Source organism: Giraffa tippelskirchi, chromosome 2 (genome assembly GCF_054371585.1).
Source record: "Giraffa tippelskirchi isolate mGirTip1 chromosome 2, T2T-mGirTip1v1.2.pri, whole genome shotgun sequence".
NCBI lineage: Eukaryota > Metazoa > Chordata > Mammalia > Artiodactyla > Giraffidae > Giraffa > Giraffa tippelskirchi.
The window spans coordinates 163,951,720-163,977,586 of record NC_137276.1 but is presented as its reverse complement, the minus strand read 5'-3'; the positions used below and the strand labels follow the sequence as shown (position 1 = coordinate 163,977,586).

The following is a 25,867-nucleotide window of genomic DNA, read 5'->3' as shown; positions in this document are numbered from 1 at the left end:
AGGCGCACTTCCAGACCGGTCCGGGAGCGCTCTCGGCTCTCCCGGTTGGCTGCTCTGTTGCTGCCTGCCACCGCATCCTTTGCGACCTCTGGGGACTTCTTTGAGCTCCAAGGCTAATCTTATAGATGCGATATCGCTTCATAAGTTTCCCAAGGTCTTGGTAAGTAGTAGACGTTTCGCGTTTCAGCTTCACAAGCTTTTTTTTTTTTTAACAGACCCAACTTCGGATGACAGTGTATTTTGTTGTTTTTGCAACTCTGGAGTCCTCTGCTAGGTTTCCTGCAACTGCCATCAAAACACATATTCTATATCACTACACTGAAGCGACTTTTGCACCTGCTTCCCAACTTCCAAACTGATTAGTGAGGCAGCCCATCCAGCGGAAGTAAAATACCAGGATCATTAGTGCAAATAAAGTTCTGGGCGCAGAGTCTGACACATTGCAGGTTTTAATAAACGATTGTCCAGTCCACTTTCCTTCAATAAATTTGCAACACATCTCCCCTCAAGGTCTCAGTTTCCTCATCTCTAAAATGAAAACTTCGCTTATGCAAGAAGAAAATGTGTATGCAGTATAGAAAAGAAATGTATAGAAAGGTCACTGGAAAGGTCAAAATGATAATAGTTACCTCTAGAGAGGAGGAATGGAGGGCATGGTGAAAGGGGACTTTGAGGGTCTTTATTAATCCTTTCTTGTTGTTCAGTCACTCGGTCATGTCTGACTCTTTTCGACCCTCTGGACTGCAGCAGGCCAGGCTTCCCTGTCCCTCACCATCTACCTGAGCTTGCTCAAACTCATGTCCATTGAGTCGATGATGCCATCACCATCTCATACTCTGTCGTCCCCTTCTCCTGCTGCCTTCAATCTTGCCCAGCATCAGGGTCTTTTCTAATGAATCCATTCTTTGAATCAGGTGGCCAAAGTATTGGAGCTTCAGATTCAGCATCAGTCCTTCCAATGAATATTCAGGATTAATTTCCTTTAGGATTCACTGGTTTGATCTCTTTGCAGTCCAAGGGACTCTCAAGAGTCTTCTCCAACACCACAGTTCAAAAGCATCAATTCTTCGGCACTCAGCTTTCTTTATGGTTCAACTCTCACATCCATACATGACTACTGGAAAAACCATAGCTTTAACTCTGTGGACCTTTGTCAGCAAAGTAATGTCTCTGCTTTTTAAAATGCTGTCTAGCTTGGTCATAGCTTTTCTTCCAAGGAGCTAGAGTCTTTTAATTTCATGGCTGCAGTCACCATCTGCAGTGATTTTGGAGCTCAAGAAAATAAAGTCTGTCACTGTTTCCTTGTTTCACCGTCTATTTGCCATGAAGTGATGGGGCCAGATGCCATGATCTTCATTTTTTGAATGTGGAGTTTCAAGCCAGCTTTTTCACTCTCCCCTTTCACATTCATCAAGAGGCTCTTCAGTTCCTCTTTGCTTTCTGCCTTAAGGGTGGTGTCATTTGCATATCTGAGGTTATTGATATTTCTCTCCACAATCTTGTTTCCAGCTTGTGCTTCATCAGCCTGGCATTTCTCATGATGTACTCTGCATCCTTTATTTTTAAGCAAAGGTAATATTATAATGTTAATTATATGATTTTAAATATGTTTAAAAACAATTATAGGAGTACGCTCAAATCTGATGATCCCATACCTTGAAAATAAAGTTAAAGAGACTCAATTTAGGTTCTTAAACTCCCTCCCAACTACATATTTTGCATCTAGACAGAAAAATGGCCCAATAAAAGAGATGAGTCATCTGGAGAACTGACCCATCCTAAAAGTCTGTAAATGCGCTATTGAGATGAATTTTAAAAACAACCAAGTCAAATCAAAGTAACCATAGGGTTATATGATTGGCCTGTACTCCTAATCAAGAGTATTGTCAGTTAAATGACACACCTCCCAGCTTGCTGCAGTTTCTAGGTGGGTTGAGGAAGCCCAGGAACCAGTCCTGGATTTGGGAAACTGGTTCACTTTCACACAAAGGTGCAAAAAAAGGAGAGGAAAAACCAGAACAAGAAACAGTGTGACCTGTTCCTTCCTAAAGGCCTTAATCCTAAAGTCTGTGTCACTGAAGCCAGCCATGCAAAATCAGGTTCCAAATAAGATAGTCTACCACTGACTACAAAAACTATGTGCAATAATTTCTGTATCTTCATTAAATGGAGAGGCTAACAATGAGATCTGTAGGTTTATTTCCAAGGTCTTAGGGTTCAGATAGCGTGATGTCATTTTTAAATAAATCTTGTGAAAAAATGGTAACAATTGTGGTATCCACAACTCTAGAAAAAATTTTGTTAGAAATTTAAAAAATAAGCTAAAAGAAAGGAGACAGGAAATTAATAACAAAACCTTGACAGTTTTTTTGGATTGTTAAAGAATATGAAATTCTTTAGAATCACAGGAAAATATATTTAAATATGTCCCCCAAATCATGGAAAATACATTCTTTAAAACACATGGATTATGCTCAGGAAATTAAATTGCAAAAATATTGTACATTGAATAATGGAAAATTAAAGTTTTAGATGACAAAGAGCAAATATCTCAAACTTAAGCATCAGTATGAAAAGGCAAAAAGATATGACACTGAAAGATGAACTACCCAGGTCAGTAGGTGCCCAATACACTACTGGAGAAGAGTGGAGAAATAACTCCAGAAAGAATGAAGAGATGGAGCCAAAGTGAAAACAACACCCAGGTGTAGATGTGACTGGTGATGAAAGTAAAGTCCAATGCTATAAAGAACAATATTGCATAGGAACCTGGAATGTTAGGTCCATGAATCAAGGCAAATTGGAAGTAGTCAAACAGGAGATGGCAAGAGTGAATATCAACATTCCAAGAATCAGTGAGCTAAATGGACTGGAATGGGCGAATTTAAAGCAGATGAGCCTTATATCTACTACTGTGGGCAAGAATCCCTTAGAAGAAATGGAGTAGCCCTCATAGTCAACAAAAGAGTCCGAAATGCAGTACTTGGGTACAATCTCAAAAATGACAGAATGATCTCTGTTTGTTTCCAAGGCAAACCATTCAATATCACAGGAATGCAAGTCTTTGCCCCAACCACTAATGCCGAACAGGCTGAAGGTCAATGGTTCTGTGATGACCTACAAGACCTTCTAGAACTAACACCAAAAAAAAGATGTCCTTTTCATCATAGGGGATTGGAATGCAAAAATAGGAAGTCAAGACATACCTGGAGGAACAGGCAAGTTTGGCCTTGGAGAACAAAATGAAGCAGGGCAAGGCTAACAGAGTTTTGCCAAGAGAACACACTGATCATAGCAAAAACTGCCTTCCAACAACACAAGAGACAACTCTACACATGGACGTCACCAGATGGTCAATACTGAAATCAGATTGATTATATTCTTTGCAGCTGAACATGGCAAAGCTCTATATAGTCAGCAAAAACAAGACTGGGAGCTGACTGTGGCTCAGATCATGAACTCCTTATTGCCAAATTCAGACTTAAATTGAAGAAAGTAGGGAAAACTCCAGACCATTCAGGTATGACCTAAATCAAAGCCCTTACAGTTATACAGTGGAAGTGACAAATAGATTCAAGGGATTAGATCTTATAGACAGAGTGCCTAAAGACCTATGGACAGAGGTTCATAACATTGTACAGGAGGTAGTGATCAAGACCATCCCCAAGAAAAAGAAATGCAAAAAGGCAAAATGTTTGTCTGAGGAGGGCTTACAAATGGCTGAGAAAAGAAGAGAAGTGAAAGGCAAAGGAGAAAAGGAAAGTTATATCCATCTGAATCCAGAGTTCCGAAGAATAGCAAGGAGAGATAGGAAAACCTTCCTCTGTGATCAATGCAAAGAAATAGAGGAAAACAACAGAATGGAAAAGACCAAGGATATCTTCAAGAAAATTAGAGATACCAAGGGAACATTTCATGCAAAGAGGGGCACAATAAAGGACAGAAACAGTATGGACCTAACAGAAGAAGAAGATATTAAGAAAAGGTGGCAAGAATACATGGAAGAACTATACAAAAAAGATCTTATGCATGGAACAATTTTATGGACTCTGAGGGAGAAGGTGAGGGTGGGACGTTCTGGGAGAATAGCATTGAAACATGTATATTATCGTATATGAAACAGAACACCATTCCATGTTCGATGCATGAGACAAGGGCTCAGGGCCGGGGCAATGGGATGACCCAGAGGGATGGGATGGGGAGGGAGGTGGGTGGGGGGTCCAGGAAGGGGAACACATGTAAACCCATGGCTGATTCATGTCAATGTATGGCAAAAACTATTACAATATTGTAAAGTAATTAGCCCCCAACTAAAATAAATAAATTTATTAAAAAAAAAAAAATCTTAATGAACAGATAACCACGATGGTATGATCACTCACCTAGAGCCAGACACCCTGGAGTCTAAAGTCAAGGGGGCCTTAGGAAGCATCACTATGAACAAAGTTAGTGGAGGTGATGGAATTCCATCTGAGCTATTTCAAGTTCTAAAAGGTGATGCTATGGAAATGCTGCACTCAGTATGCCAGCAAATTTGGAATACTGAGCAGTGGCCACAGGACTGGAAAAGGTCAGTTTTCATTCCAATCCCAAAGAAAGGCAATGCCAAAGAATGTTCAAACTACCACACAATTGCACTCATCTCACACGCTAGCAAAGCAATGCTCAAAATTCTCCAGGTGAGGCTTCAACAGTACGTGAACCAAGAACTTACATATGTTTAAGCTGGATTTAGAAAAGGCAAAGGAACCAAAGATCAAATTGCCAACATCTGTTGGATCATTGAAAAAGTGAGAGAATTCCAGAAAAACATCTACTTGTGCTTTATTGACTACACCAAAGCCTTTGTCTGTGTGGATCACAACAAACTGTGGGAAATTCTTCAATAGATGGGAATACTAGACCACCTTACTTGCCTCCTGAGAAATCTGTATGCAGGTCAAGAAGCAACAGTTAGAACTGGACATGGAAGAGTGGACTGGTTCCAAATCGGGAAAGGAGTATGTCAAGGCTGTATATTGTCACCCTGCTTATTTAACTTATATGCAGAGTACATCATGGGAAATTCTGGGCTGGATGAAGCACAGCTAGAATCAAGATTGCCAGGAGAACTATCAATAACCTCAGATATGCAGATGACACCACTCTTATGGCAGAAAGTGAAGAAGAACTAAAGAGCCTCTTGTTGAAAGTGAAAGAGGAGAGTGAAAAAGCTGGCTTAAAGCTCAACATCCAAAAAACAAGGATCATGGCATCCTGTCCCATCACTTCATGGCAAATACATGATAAAACAGTGAAAACAGTGACAGACTATTTTCTTGAGCTCCAAAATCACTACAGATGGTGACTGCAGCCATGAAATTAAAAGACACTTGTTCCTTGGAAGAAAAGCTATGACCAAGCTAGACAGCATTTTAAAAAGCAGAGACATTACTTTGCTGACAAAGGTCCATAGAGTCAAAGCTACGGTTTTTCCAGTAGTCATGTATGGATGTCAGAGTTGGACCGTAAGAAAAGCTGAGTGCTGAGGAATTGATGCTTTTGAACTGTGGTGTTGGAGAAGACTCTTGAGAGTCCCTTGGACTGCAAGGAGATCCAACCAGTGAATCTTTAAGGAAATCAGTCCCAAATATTCATTGGAAAGACTGATGCTGAAGCTGAAGCTCCAGTATTTTGGCCACCTGATTCGAAGAACTGACTCACTGGAAAAGACGTTGATTCTGGGCAATATTGAAGGCAGCAGGAGAAGGGGATGACAGAGGATGAGATGGTTGGATGGCATCATTGACTCAATGGACATGAGTTTGAGCAAGCTCAGGTAGATGGTGAGGGACAGGGAAGCCTGGCGTTCTGCAATCCATGGGATCAGACGGAATCAGACACAACTGAATAACTGAACTGAACTGAAACGTCAGTTACTATTTGCATTCTTTTACAAAATTACAGTAGGATTTTGTATTTAATTTTAGATCTTGTTTTAAGACTCCCTTTGTCAAATAAATTTGTAACTTGTTACTGTAATTTAAGGAAATGACAGAGTAAATGAGCTAAAGGAGATATTCAAGATAATCTGATTCAACACATATTTTATCGATACTCTCTTGAGAGAGAGTTTGAGAGAGTTGTGTAAGGTTATACAATGATGAGGTAGAGCCTAGAATCTGCATCCCTTGAATCTTAAATGTAGTATACTTTGATTTAAACTAAAATGACAATATGTTTTATTTAAAAATCAGATAATTAGATTATGTAGTTTTGAAAAATCCACTATATGCTGATACAAGATATACCTAAAACTTAAGGATAAAGAAAAATTAAGAGAAAAGTAAAAAGACATGAAGAAGTAGTATTAAGAAAATGAAAGGTAGAGTAGCTATATTCATTTCCAAGGAAATAGCCTTTAAAGCAAAATGTAACATTAGAGATAAAGGGGGTCATTATATAATGATAAAAAGAACAAATCACCAGGAAGATAAAATAATTCTAAATCTGTATGCCTCTAAATGACATGATCTCAAATGTACATAAAGAAAATTTTTCATTTGTAAACAATGAAAAGCATGATTATACAACCCCCATCTCTCAGGCAAAAGTAGTAAAGATATAGAAAATACTTATTCTATTCAAGTACTTGTGAAACAAATTGAAAATTGCCCACAAAGAAATTCTCAACAAGTATCAAAGAATCATTATAACCTAGAACATGTTCTTTAAATATCAACCAGCTAAATTAGAAATTAGTTTTAAAAGAATAATAATAATAGTAAAAAGCTCACGTAGTTGGAAATTAAAAACAAACTTCTAAATAAATCATGGACCAAAGAGAAAATAAAAGTTTAGTATCATTCAGGGTCCCAAAACAAAACAGGTGGTCACTGAAGTCATTTTTAAAAGAACAAACTTTAAAGATGTGGGTGGGATTTATGGGAATCAAGGGACAGTGAAGAATCTGGGACTCACAACAGTGGGACAGTCACAACCTCTAGGTCCAAAGGGACAGGAGAGAAAAGAGTTACTAGAATACCAAAAGAGACAGAATCTTATTGCAGAGCAGGCCATCTTTTAAGAAGCGGTGACCTTTTGTCAAGGGAAGTAACCAGCGATCTCACAGAGAAGTGTGTATGTGTGTGTGTGTGTGTGTGTGTGTGTGTGTGTGTGTGTGTTTGTGTGCATGCGCCTATGCCTCAGTCGTGTCCAACTCTGGGATTCCTTGAACTAACCTGCCAGGCTCCTCTGTCCATGGGATTTTCCAGGCAAGAATACTGGAGTGGTTGCCATTTCCTTCTCCAAGGCATTGAACCTTCATTCATCTCCTGAAAGGGCATGTTGCCTCCCTGTAGGGGAATCAAACCCTGGGTCTTTGGTGTGACAGGCCAGGATACTCACCACTATACCAAGACAACTATACTAAGTCTTAGTATAAGGTATAGTAGTAAGTATATCACTATACTAAGACCAGGAAAATAAATACCCTGACCTCACTCTCCTCCTCCTTTACCATTTCTTGCCAGGAATCCCTACTTAGCAGAAGCCAACTGGAAGACAGCATGTATGCTAAGTGCTATGTTGCTTCAGTCGTGTCCGACTCTTTGCGACCCCATGGACTGTAGCCTGCCAGCCTCCTCTGTCTATGGGATTTCCCAGGCAAGAATACTGGAGTGGGTTGCCATTTCCTTCTCCAGGGGATTTTCTGGACCCAGGGATTGAACGTAGGGACCCAGGGTTTGAATCCACGTCTCCTGCATCACAGGCGGATTCTTCACAGTCTGAGCCACCAAGGAAACCCTATTAGTCATTAGGCAAATACAAATTAAAATTGCAGTAAAATACCATGCCACACTTACCAGAATGGTTAAAATTTAAATGACTTACTATACCAAGTGTTAGAGATTATGTAAAGCAAATGGAACTCTTAAATCTAGTTGATGAGAATGTCGACTAAAAAGAGATGTACAACTTGAGAGTTGTGAGTTAAGTTTTATCTGGGGCAAAATGAGAACTGCAGCCCGGGAGGCAGCATCTCAGATAACTCTGAGACACCAACTGGAAGACAGAGGACGTATAGCCTGTGGGGCAGAGAGTAGAGTGGAGAGGGAAGACAATGAGTGGGTCTGGAGAGCCAAAGGCAAGTTGATAGGCACAAATGGAAAGTGAAAAATATTTAAAACTGAATTGTCGAGAAAATACATATCAGAATTTGTGAAATGCAGTTTTAAGAGTACCTAAAGGAAAAGTTTGCAACCTTAAATGGTTATATTAGAGAAGGTTAGAAAATGAGCACCTCAATAATCAAGAGGTTAATAAAGGAACAACAGAGTTAACCCAGGGAAATTTAAAGGGGAAAATGCAGAAATCAATAAAATAGAAAATAAAATACAAAAGCTAGTTTTCTGAAATAACAAGTAAAATTGAAATCCTTTTAAAAATTAGATTAAGAAAAAAAGGACATAGCAGATAGAGCAGTGATTTTTAAAATAAGAGAATATTATGAACAACATTATGCCAATGAATTAGGAAATAGATGGCGGTTTCCTGGAAAAATATAATTTACTAAAATTGACTCAACTATGAGTAGACTTATGACAATTAGCAAAATTGACTTAACTACACAAATAAACAACCAGACCCAGATGACTTTACAGGTGATTTCTACCAAAAAGAAAGAAAGAAAAAAGAAATAAGAAAAAAAAAAGAAGAAAAGAAACAGGTGGTCCTAAACTTATGCAAATTATTCCAGAAAAGGAACAATAGGGACAAATAACTCCTTCTGAAAACAAAGCAGTAAATGAAAACTCAGCCTCACTCATGGTTAATCAAGATAAAAATGCTATACTAAACCAAAATTTAGAAATCCAGTAACACACACACATATATGCATTACTTTTTAACTAGATTTATTCAGGAATGCAGGTATAATTTTATAGCAAAATTTTTTTCAATGTAATTACAATAGTAGAATAAATTAAATATAAGAAACCATTTGATCCATTTGATTGGACACAGAAAAAACATTGATATAATCAATATCTTTCCACAAAACAAAACTAAAAACATGAGGAACAAGCTTCGTTAACCTAATGAAGTATATTTACTAAAAGCACAGAGTAAACAGTATTATAACTAATAATAAAACGTTTAAAGTCAAAACAAGATAAGTATGCCCTCTAACCCTATTTCTATTCAGTGATATACGGGAAGTCCTAGCCATAGTAGTAAGACAAGAACGAATATATTAAAAGTTTTTAAAAGAAGAAAAAATTGTTATTACTATATGATTATTTTCACAGAAAATCTAAGCAAACTGACAAGTTTTAAAACCAGCAGAAAAGTTCAAGGATATTTCTGGATATAAAACCAAAATACATATTTTAAAACTGTATTCCTAAAGATGAACAGCAAATAGTTTGGAACTGTAATTTTAAAAATATCCCATTCATGATAGCGACTAAAAATATAAAATGTTTAAGTATAGATTTAACAAAAATGCAAAAGATCTTGTAAAGAAAATGATAAACTTTACTGATAGGCATTAAATGAAGAAATCTTCTATATTCATGTGTAAGAAGACCCAATGTTATAAAGATGCTCTATACAGTAACCAACAAATTCAATGTAATGCCAATCAAAATCCCACAGAATTTCTCCAACATTTTAATGAGGTGATTTTAAAATTCAAAACCAAAGAATCAATAATAATCAAGACACTTTTTAAGTAGAAGAACAGGTGGAAGTTTTGCCTACGAGATATCAAGACATAAGGTACAGTAACTAAGACTGTATGGTATGGGTGGGGCATAGACAGAATACAGAACAGAGAGTCCATACACAAACACAAACGTATATGGACACCATGATAGAGGTGAGGTCACTGTGACCAGTGAGGGAAAGGATGGACTAACCAATCACTAACCCTGGGACCTAAATACAATTAGATCCTAACCTTAGAAACAAAAATAGTTTATAGATTCATTCAAGATTTATGTAAGAGGGGCAAAACTTTGCAACTTCCATGATAGCATATTTATAGGGGCTTCTTCTAATGACTTTAAGTCAGACTGCCTTGCAAAACTTAAGAAGGGGATGCCATGTACTTAGTGCTCCAGGAGGCGCCATTCACATAGGCCAGAGGGTGATTGGAACCCCCTAAAGTTGTGGATCAGCAGGTTTTGATCAAGGAAGTGAAAAAAATTATTAAAACATAAAATCACAAACTATGAAGGCAAAAAGTGATAAATTTGACTATACTGTAACTAGAAATGTCTGGACTTCTCTGGTGGTTCAGTGGTTGAGAATCCACCTGTTTGCAAGCATCACATCCAGATACAATAACATCCAGAGGAAGAAGAGCCAGCTCATCTCTTCTGCCTTGTTCTCTTTTTTTAATTGAGAAAGGAAACATTTCCTAGAAGTCCCTTGAGAGACTTTCCTTCAGATTTCATCGGTCTTAATTGAGTCACAATTCTGTTGCTAAAGCTGTCCCTGCCAAAGAATGTGAGATAAACATAACTGGTTTTTAGTAAAGCATATGGCTTTGTGGAGGAAGGTGGATACCTCCCTAAAGTCTGGTCCTTTTAGGAAGAAGGAGGGGAATGGGTGTTAATTAGGCAATTGTCAGAATCTGCTCCATTCATAAAGCTTCACTCTGAGCCTGATGAATTACCCCTGTACTCCTCTGTTCTGATTTTACCTTTACCTAGAATCTTTCCCCGGAGAAGGCAATGGCACCCCACTCCAGTACTCTTGCCTGGAAAATCCCATGGATGGAGGAGCCTGGTAGGCTACAGTCCATGGGGTCGCACAGAGTTGGACACGACTGAAGCGACTTGGCAGCAGCAGCAGCAGAATCTTTCCCAATGATACTTTACCTTTCTAGGTTCCTTCATACCAGGAAAACAGCATGTGAGTATGTTGGTCATTGGAAACTTCTGTCTCTCAATATGAGATTTAAAACCTGGTATTTTGGTTTAGGGTTAGAGTTTTCTGTCCCTACGTTTTTTGCTATTTCCAGAATGTTATGTAGATAGATATACACAGTGGAGCCTTTTGAGTCTGGCATCTTGCACTTAGCATAATGCATTTAAGATTCATGCAGAACTTCCTTGGGGGTCCAGTGGTTAATAATGCACCTGCCAATGCAGAGAACATGGATTTGATCCCTCGATCCCTGACCCAGAAAAATCCCACTTGCCACAGAACAACTAACCCCGTGTGCCACAACTACTAAGCCTGCACTCTAGAGCCCATGCTTTGCAACAAGAGAAGCCACTGCAGTGAGAAGTCTGCACATCAAAATGAGGAGTTGCCCCCACTGGCTGCAGCTAGAGAAAGCTTGCATGCAGCGGTAAAGACCCAATGCAGCCAAAAATATATAAATAAATAAATTTTTTAAAAAGTCACCTATATGTTGTCTATATCAGTATTTCATTCCTTTTTACTGCTAAATAGGATTCAGTTGTAAGCATGTACTACAATTATTTGTTCACTCATCAGTTGAAGGGTATTTGGGTTGTTTCCAGTTGCTATTATGAATAAAGCTACTACCAACTCATGTAGAAGTTTTTGTGTGAACATAAGTTTTCACTTCTCTTGGGAAATACTTGCGTGTAGAATTGCTGGGTCATATAGTGAATGTATGTTTGACTTTATAAGAAATTGATAACTTGTCCAGATATTTTTAAAATTTCATTTCAGGGAATATGTCTGGCAATCATCCCCTCAACCAAATCATTAAAGTTAATATTACAAAGAATGAGACAGAATAATATATCGTATTAATTTTTCTTTTGACTGCACAGCATGTGAGATCTTAGTTCCCCGACTAGGAATGGAACCCATCTATGCCCCTGGCAGTGGAAGTACAGAGTCTTACCCACTGGACTGCTAGGGAAGTTCCTAATGTGATACATTAAAAAACAAACGAGCATCACGTGTGACATATTCTTAGCAAAACTTAAACTTCCAGGCTTAATTTCCAGACTATAAGAAAGATCAAAAAATAAGTTAAATAATTCTATAAGGAAGCACTCGGGTAAATCCAGAATGTAAGCATTCACCATGCTAGTCTCTTCAAAAGAATCAGTGTCACGGGTGGGGGCAGGCAGGTAGTGGGGGTGGGAGAAGGCAAGAGGATTGCTCTAGATGAAAAAGGAACAAAAAGGAAACCGCCAAAATCAATGCCTTCATTGGATGCTAGTTACAAAATAACAAAAAAGAAAGCAGCTATAAAAAACCTTTTTTGCAAACTGAAAATTTTAATATGGACTCTATGAGATGGCATTAGGCAATTATTAATTTTCTTAAAATAATGACATTGTAGTTATGAAAAAGGTTTTATTTCAGAGGTACATTCTAACATATTTAGGGGTAAACTATTATGATGTCTGTAATTTACTTTTAAATATGTTTAAAATTAATATGTCAGCAAATTTAAAAATATGTAACATAGCTATGATAAAATGTTAACAATTATTGAATCTAGGTAGTAGTGTACAGGTGTTCTTTCAGATTTTCTGTTTGTTTAAAACTTGTATGAAATAGCTACAAAAAAATCTAATTATTGTAGTTGTTATTTCTATAAGTTCTATTTGTATTTCAAGTCTGATTAGGTATTTAAAAAATGTCTTGTTCCTTACAGGTGCTTTCAAACTTTCATTTTATTTCTTTAAACATCATAGTCGCAGTTATTTTTAATCCTTGTCTGGTGAATTCAAAATCTGAAGACTTTGCGTATTTGTTCACTGTTATTTATCCTGCTTCTCATACATGATGCCTGGATCTCTCTGTGTGTGCTTCAGTTCAGTTCAGTTCAGTTCAGTCACTCAGTTGTGTCTGCCTCTTTGTGACCGCGTGGACCGCAGCACGCCGGGCCTCCCTGTCCATCACCAACTCCCAGAGTTTACCCAAACTCATGTCCATTGAGTCGGTGATGCAATCCAACCATCTCATCCTCTGTCGTCCCCTTCTCCTCCTGCCTTCAATCTTTCCCAACATCAGGGTCTTTTTCAAATGAGTCAGCTCTTCACATCAGGTGGCCAAAGTATTGGAGTTTCAGCTTCAACATCAGTCCTTCCAATGAACACCCAGGACTGATCTCCTTTAGGATGGACTGGTTGGATCTCCTTGCAGTCCAAGGGACTCTCAAGAGTCTTCTCCAACACCACAGTTCAAAAGCATCAATTCTTCGGTGCTCAGCTTTCTTTATAGTCCAACTCTCACATCCATACATGACTACTGGAAAAAACGTAGCTTTAACTACGGCCGTCTGGCCCTTTGTTGGCAAAGTAATGTCTCTGCTTTTGAATATGCTGTCTAGGTTGGTCATAACTTTTCTTTCAAGGAGCAAGCGTCTTTTAATTTCATGGCTGCAATCACCATCAGCAGTGATTTTGGAGCCCCGAAAGATAAAGTCAGCCACTGTTTCCACTATTTCCCATCTGTTTGCCATGAAGTGATGGGACCAGATGCCATGATCTTAGTTTTCTGAATGTTGAGCCTTAAGCCAAGTTTTTCGCTCTCCTCTTTCACTCTCATCAAGAGGCTCTTTAGTTCTTCACTTTCTGCCATAAGTGTGATGTCATCTGCATATCTGAGGTTATTGAGATTTCTCCCTGAAACCTCGATTCCGGCTTGTGCTTCATCCAGCCCAGCATTTCTCATGATATACTCTGCATATAAGTTAAATAAGCAGGGTGACAATATACAGCCTTGACATACTCCTTTTCCTATTTGGAACCAGTCTGTTGTTCCATGTCCAGTTCCAACTGTTGCTTCCTGACCTGCATACAGATTTCTCAAGAGGCTGGTCAGGTGGTCTGGTATTCCCATCTCTTTCAGAATTTTCCACAGTTTATTGTGATCCACACAGTCAAAGGCTTTGGCATAGTCAATAAAGCAGAAGTAGATGTTTTTCTGGAAATCTCTTGCTTTTTCGATGATCCAGCGGATGTTGGCAATTCAATCTCTGGTTCCTCTGCCTTTTCTAAAACCAGCTTGAACATCTGGAAGTTCACAGTTCACATATTGCTGAAGCCTGGCTTGGAGAATTTTGAGCATTACTTTACTAGCGTGTGAGACGAGTGCAACTGTGCAGTAGTTTGAGCATTCTTTGGCATTGCCTTTCTTTGGGATCGGAATGAAAACTGACCTTTTCCAGTCCTGTGGCCACTGCTGAGTTTTCCAAATTTGCTGGCTTATTGAGTGCAGCACTTTGCTTAGTTTATTTATTTATTTTTTTTACCCTGAGGTGCTTACTTTTTGCAAAATGACTTTTAAGAATTCTTCGAAATTTAAGATTGAAGTTACATGCCTCTAGAGATTTATTTTGATCCTGTCAACCATTTAGAGGCACTACTATTTAAAAATTAATAAATAGAAATCTCAGTTAAGTAAGAGTCTGGAAATCAAAAGGGGGAGCACTCATGCCCCATGCCATAGCTGAGCCCAATAGGAAGAAGAAGGACTTCTTTCCTGGTGAGGACTCAACCAGTGAGAAGCCACAGGCTCTTCGATTACTCTAGCCCCCCCAGCTTCCTTTTACTGTCTGTAAAAGCTTTTCCTCCCCTTGCTGTGTGGGAACTTGCACATGGCTCATCACATTTGTAGGCCCCCAGTTGCAGTTCTCTGCTGATCTTGAATAAACCCATCTTTGCTGGAGAAATACCTGGCAGTTTGTTTGCTTTAGGTCAGCACTACCACAGCAGGACCAATTTGAATTAAGCTCATGAGACTTTCTGAACCAATGAATTGGGGTTGCTAATCAACGAGTGCAAGCAGGCCTGGGGCTACAGCTTCTTAGAGAGAGCCCTCACCCACCATTATGCATCATTGAGGCAACCTTCCATGCATCTCCATGGTGACGGGGGTGGAAGGGTTATTTACTTCGGATTCTCTGTCATCAGAGGGGTCAAATGCATGGGGTGTGTTTTATACTGTATTCTTTTTTATGAGCTAAATTGTGTCACTCTCAGATTTGCATATGAAGGTCTAATATCTAGCACCTTAGAATGTGACTGTGTTTGGAGACAGGGACTTGAAAGAGATGGTTAGTTAAAACTAGGTCCTTAGGGTGATTGTAATACATTTTGACTGGTGTTTTTCTTTTTTCTTTTTTAATACACAAAACAATTTACCATCTTACCCTTGCCTGTGCTGCATGACATGCAGGATCCCATTTTCCCCACCAGGACCTGAACCCAGTCCCAGTCAGTGAAAGCACCAAGTCCTAACCAGTGGACTTCCGGGGAATTCCCTGACTGGTGTCTTCATTAAGAGGAAATGTGGACACAAAAGAAGACACCAGAGGTGTGTATGCACAGATGAAAGACCAAGTGAAGACACAGAGAAAATGTAACCATCTATAAGCCAAGGAGAGAGGCCTCAGAGTTAAACTAAACCTGTGGACACCTTGATCTTGGACTTCTAGCCTCCAAAACTGTGAAGAAAATACATTTCTGTTGTTCAAGCCACCCAATTTGTGGTACTTGGTAATGGCAGCCCTACTAATACCACTACCCACATTGCATGACCTTGGCTTTTTTCTTTACTCCAGACCCCAAGGGGCTGTGAAAATTGCAGCTCATGTTTGCTGGATCTGTCATACACCCTCAAAGAGAAGAGATTTCTGTGCTCCCTTTCCGTTTCTGAGATTCCACATTGACTGTGGCCCAATGATTCCTTATTATCTTGTCATCTCTTTAATGGTTTTAAGAGGTTTTGTTTGTTTTAAAATAGTATCCAGCATTTTTAATTGTTTTCTGTGGGACAGTCTATCTGAACACCTCCTTCCACAGATCAGCTTTGCTGGAGCTGAAGTTCTATTGAGGGGGGAGAGTTAATGTACTAAAAATGTCAGCAGTCCCAATAATGGAAGTCCTCAAGAAGGAAATGGGGAGAGAGGGGGAGGCAAGTGGACTAAGAGGGAGGGGAGAGAGTGGGAGAGAAGGAGCAGGAAAGAGAAATAGAAGAAAAGGCAAGAAATAATGGATCCTTCCTGAGACAAAAAAGATGGAAAAGTGAAGGACAACCTTAAGTCTTCAAGTCTGGGAAGAGAAAGAATGGTGATTTCTATTAAAAAGTATAGAATAGAAGTGAATTTTCAGATAATGACCACAAGTACTGTTCTGAATGGTAGTAAGGCTTCAAAGGGTAAGACAGGAATAACATTTTCAATCAAATGAGAGTTACCATATGGTAAGTATAAATCTTAGTGTACAAACTCATGTAACAAAAAATGCAATTTTATTTTTTCCGTAACTCAATTTATTTTTTATTATTTCCAGACCAGGGAATATTTATGTGGCCTAGGGGTTGAGTAGCCATCATTTAATCTTCCAAACCTATTGCCCATACCCTGAGGCTGTTTGTGGTTTTTTACCACCCTGACATCTAGGTTTTAAAACTCAAAAGACAAGAATTGACTCCTTTCTTTTTCCTGTTTTCTACTTTGTTATTGGCATTATAGTTAGCAATGGCTATCAAGAACAGAAAGCTTGAATATCACTGGCTTAATAAAGAGTTGTTTCTCTTACATACCAAGATGTCCAGGGGTAAGCAGACTGGTACTGGTTCAGTGAAATCAGGGCTGATGACTCTTAGCTTGTGCTTAAATAGATTTTCTTTGTGAATTTAGGAATTGTCTATTTTTACCACAAAGTAGCAGTAGCAGGGGGTGGGGAGAGAAATGTTTGCACTTCCTAAACTCTTAGCAGAAATATTAAGGTCCTAAATAATTCCAGCCAAGGGCTGGACGTGCTATAGAGACTAACTTCATCCTCCAAAACTTGGTTTCTCACACATATCCAGGCTACCCGTTTTACAGCAGATTAAGAGATAACACCAGCTTTGGAAGGGTTTTGAGTGCCTCTCTGCTCTGGCAACTGGGGTTAGTGCCATTGAAATTGCTATTCCTTACCTAAAAAGAGGTTCAGGACATCCTGGGAGAAGGAACTATAATAACCGTAATAGTTTCCTAATAACCATAAACTTGATGGCTTAAAACAACAGAAATTTATTCTCTCACAGTTTTGGAGACTGGAAGTTCAAGATGTCAGCAGGACCATGCTCTCTTGAAGGTTCTAGGGCAGAATTTACTCCTTGCCTATCTTTTAGCTTCTGGTTTCACCAGCAATCCTTGGCATTCCTTGATTTAGAGCTATATAACACTAATGTCTGCCTCTGCCAGCAAATGACATTCTTCCTATGTGTCTCTTCGTTTTCTTATGGCTGTCTTCTTGTAAAGAAACCAGTGACATTGGATTAGGGATTTGAAATAATCCAGTATGACCTCTGGAAAAGGCAATGGCAACCCACTCCAGTACTCTTGCCTGGAAAATCCCATAGACGGAGGAGCCTGGTAGGCTGCAGTCCATGGGGTCGTGAAGAGTCGGACATGACTGAGCAACTTCACTTTCACGTTTCACTTTCATGCATTGGAGAAGGAAATGGCAACCCACTCCAGTGTTCTTGCCTGGAGAATCCCAGGGATGGCAGAGCCTGGTGGGCTGCCACCTATGGGGTCGCACAGAGTCGGACACGACTGAAGCGACTTAGCAGCAGCAGCAGTATGACCTCATCTTAACTAATTATGTCTGCAATGACCCTATTTCCAAATAAGGTCACATTTTGAGGTACTGGGGGTTTAGGATTTCAGCATATATGTATTTTGGGAGGCCATGTAATTCAGTCCATAACAAGGACTTCACTCATCGCTGATTTAGAAAATTTAATCATAAACACAAACTCCAACATCCTCTTTTATTAATCACCCTATGTCTGTCTAGGGAATTTAATCATTCTGTAGGATTCTTTCATGCAGTCTCATCACTGTCCAGTCGTACTTCTCAAATCAACAGATACTTCTGAGAGGTCATACCACCTCTACATCAAATTTCCAACCAGATCATGGTTTTTGTCTCAAGATGGCTCAGTTCTAATCCTACTCTACTCTAAGGTTAATACTCAGTCTTCGAGCAGATATGGTTTACCCCAGAATTGTAAGACATCCTGGATGAGCCCCACAAATAGCTGATACTAATCTTGAACAAGAAGTAGTTGTAGAATAGCCTTGTGTGTGTACTGCATGCATGCTCAGTCACTCAGTTGTGTCCGACTCTTTGCAACCCTGTGGACTGTAGCCCTCCAGGCTCCTCTGTCCATGGGATTCTCCAGACAAGAATACTGGAGTAGTTACCATTTCCTACTCTAGGAGATCTTCCTGACGCAGGGACTGAACATGCCTCTCCTGTGTTTTCTGTATTGGCAGACAGATTCCTTACCACTCTGCCACCTAGGAAACCCATGAATTGCCTTAGTTTTCTATAATTCAATTTAATTTCTACTGAGCCCTTGTCATCTGGGATGGCAAGTTTCAGTTAAGTTGATTTCCTCATGCTTTACCCGAATTGTTCCTAAGTTCTAGGGTGTCTTGATTGGTTCCCTTGGGGGATATATGTGGTCCTTGGTTGTCATCTGTTCATACAAGCATCTTTGAGATATTGGCACAGTTCATGTGGTCTTCAGTGGCCCCCCAAGCACCATGGGGCTCTCCCTCATTCCCGTCTGCAGGATTCCTTCGAGTCTGAAAGCCCTAAGGGCCACATGCCTGTGTCACTCTTGAGCAAACAAGAAATGCTCCTGCTCCTGTTCCACAATGGGCCAAAACAACATGTTTCTGAGACAAGCATGTCCATGGACAAAGTTTCCCTCTCTAGAGGCATAATGTGCCTGAACATGTCACGCTTCTCCTCCCTTTTGCTGGCCCAGACAGTCTTTATTTGGGCTGAGGTCAGGGAATCTTGGCTTACTCATGTAGGGGAAGAAAAAACCTTTTCCCCTATCCTTAAGTTCAGTTATTGAGGTCATGCAAATTAAACTCACAAAGACAGGTTAACAGAAGAAAAAAAATTTATTTTTCACATGCAGTACACATACATGCAGGAAAACTCAGTGATGAGTAACTCAGAGGAGTAGTTAGACTTGGGAGCTTAGATACCATCCAGGTAAGTAAATGTGGGGGTGGGGAAAGGGACTTATAACAAGATAAATTACTTTTTGGAAAGATTTTTAAAGTTGGGGGTTTTAGGAGAATAAACAGGATATAAGAAAGTCATAATAATCTTTATTACATTTATATAGGTATGAGTGGTCTTCCTGTCTCCTTCAGGGCCATATAATTGCCCTGGGGAAGGAATTGGGGGTAGATTTTATTCTTGTTTTCCCTTCCAGGAATAGATCTTCCCTGAAGAGTAATTTATGGCAGCCTTATTTCCAAAATATTGTTGCTTTGAATCATATAAGGTGGCTTTGAGAAATCTGTGTTTCTGCATCTGTTAAATCTCAAATGTTTTCAGCTTAAAATAATCTTTATACCAAATAGCATATTTTGGGGTGGCAAATTTTGATTCCCTTCATTCAACATCAGGTATTTTTACAAATGTATTCTTCTTTTTGTGTTGAGTTCTCTCTGGGGAGTAGATTTTGAGACTCTATAGAACTTCTTTTTCCTATGCTTTTTCCTAGGTGAATCATTCCCGAAAGAATGAATGTCCAATAGCCTATCTGACTATGGGCTTATTTTCATTATTTGGAAAGGACCAAATAATGCAAGGACCAGGTAAAACATGGGTTGATATTCCCAAAACCTATCCTGACACACATTTGCCATGTCATTTAATTGCAACAACTCTGATAAGAAGGTCTTTTTGTTTCTCTTTTGCAGTTGAGGAAACAGAGGTTAAGAAGACTGCACAGATAGAAGCAAAAATTCAGATTCACATCTATCTGATTCTAGAATATTCTCCATTTTTTCCCCTCCTGCTCACTTCAGAACACACTCTGATATGATATCTGCTCACAATGCACCAGTCCACTTTTACTGAGTTCCCCCAATACCTCAAAGCTAATTCCTATAGACATTTAGCAGTCTTTATTTGACTGTGTGGATCACAATAAACTGTGGAAAATTCTGAAAGAGATGGGAATACCAGATCATCTGACCTGTCTCTTGAGAAACCTGTATGCAGGTCAGGAAGCAACAGTTAGAACTGGACATGGAACAACAGACTAGTTCCAAATAGGAAAAGGAGTACGTCAAGGCTGTATATTGTCACCCTGCTTATTTAACTTATATGCAGAGTACATCATGAGAAACGCTGGGCTGGAAGAAACACAAGCTGGAATCAGGATTGCCGGGAGAAATATCAATAACCTCAGATATGCGGATGACACCACCCTTATGGCAGAAAGTGAAGAAGAACTAAAGAGCCTCTTGATGAAGGTGAAGGAGGAGAGTGAAAAAGTTGGCTTAAAGCTCAACGTTCAGAAAACTAAGATCATGGCATCTGGTCCCATCACTTCATGGGAAATAGATGGGGAAACAGTGGAAACAGTGTCAGACTTTACTTTTTTGGGCTCCAGAATCACTGCTGATGGTGACTGCAGCCATGAAATTAAAAGACGCTTACTACTTGGAAGGAAGGTTATGGCCAACCTAGATAGCATGTTTAAAAGCAGAGACATTACTTTGCCAACAAAAGTCCGTCTAGTCAAGACTATGGTTTTTCCAGTGGTCATGTATGGATGTGAGAGTTGGACAGTGAAGAAAGTTGAGCGCCGCAGAATTGATGCTTTTGAACTGTGGTGTTGGAGAAGACTCTTGAGAGTCCCTTGGACTGCAAGGAGATCCAATCAATCCATCCTAAAAGAGATCAATCCTGGGTGTTCATTGGAAGGTCTGATGTTGAAGCTGAAGCTCCAATACTTTGGCCACCTCATGCGAAGGGTTGACTCATTGGAAAAGACCCTAATGCTGGGTAGGATTGGGGGCGGGAGGAGAAGGGGACGACAGAGGATGAGATGGTTGGATGGCATCACCGACTCGATGAACATGGGTTTGGGTAGACTCCGGGAGTTGGTGATGGACAGGGAGGCCTGGCGTGCTGCAATTCATGGGGTTGCAGAGAGTCGGACACGACTGAGCGACTGAACTGAACTGAACTGAGTCTTTATCTCAACTGACTTTTCAATAGAATTTGGCATTTCCTTATTACACCGTACAACAGTCTCACTCTTGACTTCCTGGGACCACAACTGCTGATTTTTGTCCTATCTTCCTGATCCTTCCCTCTTCTGCAGCTTATTCCTCTCTATCAGCCATTCACTGTGTCCTGAGACTTGCCCAGGGCCACCTCTCTTTCTTACCATACCCTTAGTTCTAATAATCAGAAACAGATGAGATTTATAAATTTCAGGTGTTAAATAAATACATTTAATCCTTATATTTGTTTTATATAATTTATATTTGGCAAGGCAGCACATTTTGCTTGAAAGAATATGGCCTTTAGACTCTAATCTGGATACAAATCCTGGCCTTTTCCACTTACTGTCAAAATGCCCTTGGGCAGTGACACCTGCCCTGATCTCTTCTTCTATAGAGTGGTAAGTTTCTAAAACTGTGTGGAATGTGAAATGGGAGACTAAAATGGAAACTGTCTAAAAATGTGTCTAAAACTGCATATAAGTCCTTCCTTTTTTCTTATAAATCAGATCCTAGCTTACTTCCTTTCTGAACAGAATAGAACAGTGAGTAGTCAGAGTTCAGTCTCTAGAGTCAAATAGTCCTGTGTTTAAATCCTGACTTGGCCTCATTCTTGTGATTTGACCTTGGGCAAATACTCTGAGTTTCGGTTTCCTTCATCTGCAAAATGGGCACAATAATAGTGTCTCCTTAGCAGAACTGGTGAAAGGATTAAATGAGATATTCAGCACCCAGTGCACTTGCCTAGTCCATAATTAGTTTTCAGTAAATGTTAACTCTTGGGAACATGATCATCTCACACCTTTATGCAGTCATAGTTCAATTTTAATTAGTTGGAGCTCTACAGTTTTCCCCAAGCAAGGCATAATTTAGAATGAAATCGAATAGCTTGAGGTTCTTGGCACATATTTTACCAAGGCTAGTATCAGAATGGGCGTCATTGGTGGCTCAGTGGTAAAGAACCTGCCTGCCAATACAGTAGATGCAGGTTTGATCCCTGGGTCACAAAGATCTCCTGGAGAAGGAAATGGCAACCCACTCCATAATCTTGCCTGGAAAACCCCATGGACAGAGGAGCCTGGTGGTCTATAGATCATGAGGTTGTATAAGAGTCAGACAAGACCTAGTGACTAAACAACAACAACAATAATATCAGAATAAATTAGAATCCTGAGTGTGATTCGTAACAGTATCTTAATCCCAAACCCAGACATTTGATGCCTGCAATTGGGATTTTAACAATATGTGATGAGGGACTTCCCTGGTGGTCCAGGGGCTAAGACTGCATACTCCCAATGCAGGAGGCCTGGGTTCAATCCCTAGTCAGGGAGCTAGATCCCACATGCTGCAGCAAAGAGCTCACACACCATAACTAAAGAACTCGCGTGCCACAACCAAGTCTGTAGTTCCCGCATGCTGCAACTAAGACCAGGTGCAGCCAAACAAATACTTAAAAAAAATATACATAATGATAAGTTGATTTCTTTAGAATGGAGGTGGAGAAATTTAGTAATTTCTAAATTTAATTAACATCCTTATATTTATATCAAAATTTATGTGATATTAATAGTGCAGTCTTTGGCTAATGTCCAAGTTATAAAAGACCACGCAGTCTCTTTCTTCCTTGATACTGCTCCTGCAGGCCCCTCAGCTACCGCCCTATTACCATAGTAAGTACTGCTGGACATTTATGAGAGCCCAGGGATGCACAAATGCAGGAGGTGTTTAGAAAAGCTGAAATTCTGGAGAAAGTGGCTTGAGAGGGAAAGCAAGTACTGATAGCATCCCGGGCAAGGTCATTTTTCAACACATTTCCAGAAATGGTCTGAGTTTTAACTTTTCTTCAAATACCTGGATATCTGTCACTGAAATTAATAAATAATATTTTGAACACAGTATGTAGTTACATAACAGTGCATAGGAATAGGTGTCTTTTTCTCCTAACGACTGATTGAAAATAGCTAAAATGAGAGTTAATAGAGAGTAGAGGAAATAGGTGGTGCTACTGGTAAAGAACCTGCCTGCCAACGCAAGAGATGTAAGAAACGCAGGTTCGATCCCTGGGTCAGGAAGATCCCCTGGAAAAGGAAATGGCAACCCACTGCAGTCTTCTTACCTGGAGAATCCCATGGACAGAGGAGCCTGACAGGCTACGGTGCATAGGGTTGCAAAGAGTTGAACACAACTGAAGGGACTTAGCAGGCAAAGGAAACAGATGACAGTCTGTCATTTCCTAAGATCTGCAGGCGGGAAGAAGAAATAGAGAAGCACACTTACAGCTGAGGTTCAGTTCTCTTAGTACCTTCAGATTACAAACTTTAAAAAATTTGCCTTTACCTAAGGTCTATTTAAATCTAAAAAAGAATATATATATGTATAACTAAATCACTTTGCTATACACCAGAAACTAACACAACATTGTAAATCAACTATACTCCAACTAAAAATTATATATGTATATGTATATGTATACACACACACATATATACATTTTATTCAGAACAAATATATGAAGCTAGCATATCAACTTGAGCAAGCCATGAATGATTTTTTTCCCCTCTATTAACTAGTTTTTTCTGTGGTTCAGGGATCTCCTGAGTCACAGGGGAGCATGTAGGCAGGGGTCCCTTGTGTCATGGGAAATATGCAAAGGATCATCCAGAGAGCCATGCGAACCAGTGGGCATGGGTCCATTTCATAGGCTAATTTTTTAAAAATCAACTTTACTGAGGTATAATTTACATGCAATAATAGTGCATCCATTTTAGGAGTACTGTTTAATGAGTTTTCAAGATATTTGAACATTTACATGACTTTTAATATCTGGTATGTTTCCTAGTGTAGCTAACAGTACCAGTCAGCGGCCTGGCAAGAAATAGATGGCCAGTTACACTGGATAATTTGAGAAGAGGGATTATTTACAAAGGCGTGGGCGTGGTGTAGGGAGGGCACAAGATGGTTCCGTGTAGCAACTCCAGACAGCTGTTCCCACTCCATTCGCGGGGCAGAAAGGAGGAAGCAGCCACCAGAGCCCAGGAAGAGAGGCTCTGGTGCGAGGGAGACGGTGTGGAGGGTGCGCCCTCACAGGAACTATGACTTTCAGTTGAGAGGCATAGCCCGCCAAACTGTGGTGATCCTGCAGAGCAGTCGGAGATATATGGTTCAGTCATCCTCTCCCTTCTCTGATTTCTTGCTAGGGCTCCCCTCGGCATAATTCAACTAGGCATCAGAGGGCCAGGGAGCCCCCTGGTTTAGTCCTTACAGCTTACAGTCCTCCTGGGGCATTCCCAGGACAAGGGTGAAAAAAAAGGCGATCAGAAGATACGTGTTATACTGCTTAGTGAGTCTAAAGTAGCAAGACTTCTTGTTTTGAGGGTGGTGAATGTAGAGGAAGGATCATTTTAAGCTCAGCAGTTCCTCAGCCCATGCCATAGGACCCATATTAACTAACCTGATGCATAATAATATAACCCTAGTGGTCTTGATATGACACACCTATATTATCTCAGCCAGGAGCTTGGACATGGCTGTGTTTTCCGCTAGGGTCTCACCAGGCTGCAGTCAACGTGTTGGTCAGGGCTAATTCTCGTTTGGAGGCTCCACTGGGGGAAGGATCCACTCCCCTGCTTGTGTGGTTGTTGGCAGCTTTCAGTTCCTTGCAGCTGTGGTACAGAGAACTTGAGATTTTTTGCTGGCTCTTGGAGGGAGGGTGCCCTCAGCTCCTGGAGCCCATTCACAGTTCCTGCCACATGAGGCATGGCCTCACTTTTTTTTTTTTTTACCAAAATAATCAACCTGGGAAGTCAAAAAGGTGCAAAGGGGAAGAATGAGAAGTACCAACGGTTCCCAGAAGTAGCAGATACCAGAAAAACATCAGCAAGTGTTCATCTGTAGAAGGTGAGGGCCCATGCTGAGTTGGAAGCCCTATGAGTGGATCCCAGAACAGAGAAAGGCAAAGGCAAGAGCATTGGAGGGGGTGGCAGCGGGAGGCAGAGAGGAAAGGTCAAAAAATTACATAGGCTCAGTGGTGGCAGATTTAAGAGAGGAAATCCCTTTAGAAAGCAGAGGCAGTATTTCTTGGTAGCAGCTGCTGGTGAGGAAGGAAAGAAAGGAAGTGAAAGGGGTAAGAGACTGCCAGAAACAGAATGAGATTCTAGAGTTGATAGGGAAAAATAAGAGTAGCTGGCATATTGTGAGAGGAAAAAAGAGCCATGAGAGAAAAAAAGAGCCGTGAGAGAAAAAAAGAGCCATGGGAGGTGCCTTACTCTGTCATAAAACTAAAGTGACTAAAATAATGTGCTATCAAGGCATGAGTGGATAGCATGCCTGTGGAACAAACCAGGAAATCCAGATATAGACTCTAATGTGTATGGAAACTTTAGCTTATAAGTAGGTTCTCAGATTAGTGGCGATAATGGGTTTTTAAAATATGGTGTTGGGGAAATTGAATAGACAATGAAAAAAATAATAAAGTTGGACAATACTTACTCCCTGCACCAGGTTAAACATCAAATGAGTCAAATATTGAAATGTAGAAAAATGAAGCCGTATAAAATATACATGTAGTGAGGGGAAAAGGTAACATTTTTATAGTGTGAAGAAAATTCTTTCAACAACAAAAAAATCAATCTACTTTTTCAAATGCCTGAAAAATTAATCTGAAAGTCAAAAACCAGCATGGCGAAAAAAAAAAGCCTTATAATTAAAGTCAAGATAAATGGCAAACTGGTGTCAAAATACAAGACCTGGGAATTCTCTGGCAGTCCGGTGGTTAGTACATACCTGTGCCACGGTGGTCGGGTGATCAGCATTGCTCGAAGCAAATAGGAAAGTGTG

The 25,867-nt window shown here is 40.0% G+C and overlaps 2 long non-coding RNA genes across 2 annotated transcripts; one reads left to right on the top strand and one right to left on the bottom strand.

Moving 5' to 3' along the window:
* Positions 1-56: 56 nt before the first annotated feature.
* Positions 57-21,270, top strand: LOC145538836 (uncharacterized). Its single transcript, XR_014077269.1, has 4 exons — positions 57-160; positions 15,183-15,300; positions 19,516-19,609; positions 19,715-21,270. It is a non-coding gene; the product is annotated as an uncharacterized LOC145538836 (long non-coding RNA).
* Positions 18,883-25,867, bottom strand: LOC145538835 (uncharacterized). The gene is made up of 4 exons (XR_014077268.1): positions 25,814-25,867; positions 24,527-24,693; positions 23,148-23,271; positions 18,883-20,692 (listed from the first exon to the last, which is right to left on the bottom strand). It is a non-coding gene; the product is annotated as an uncharacterized LOC145538835 (long non-coding RNA).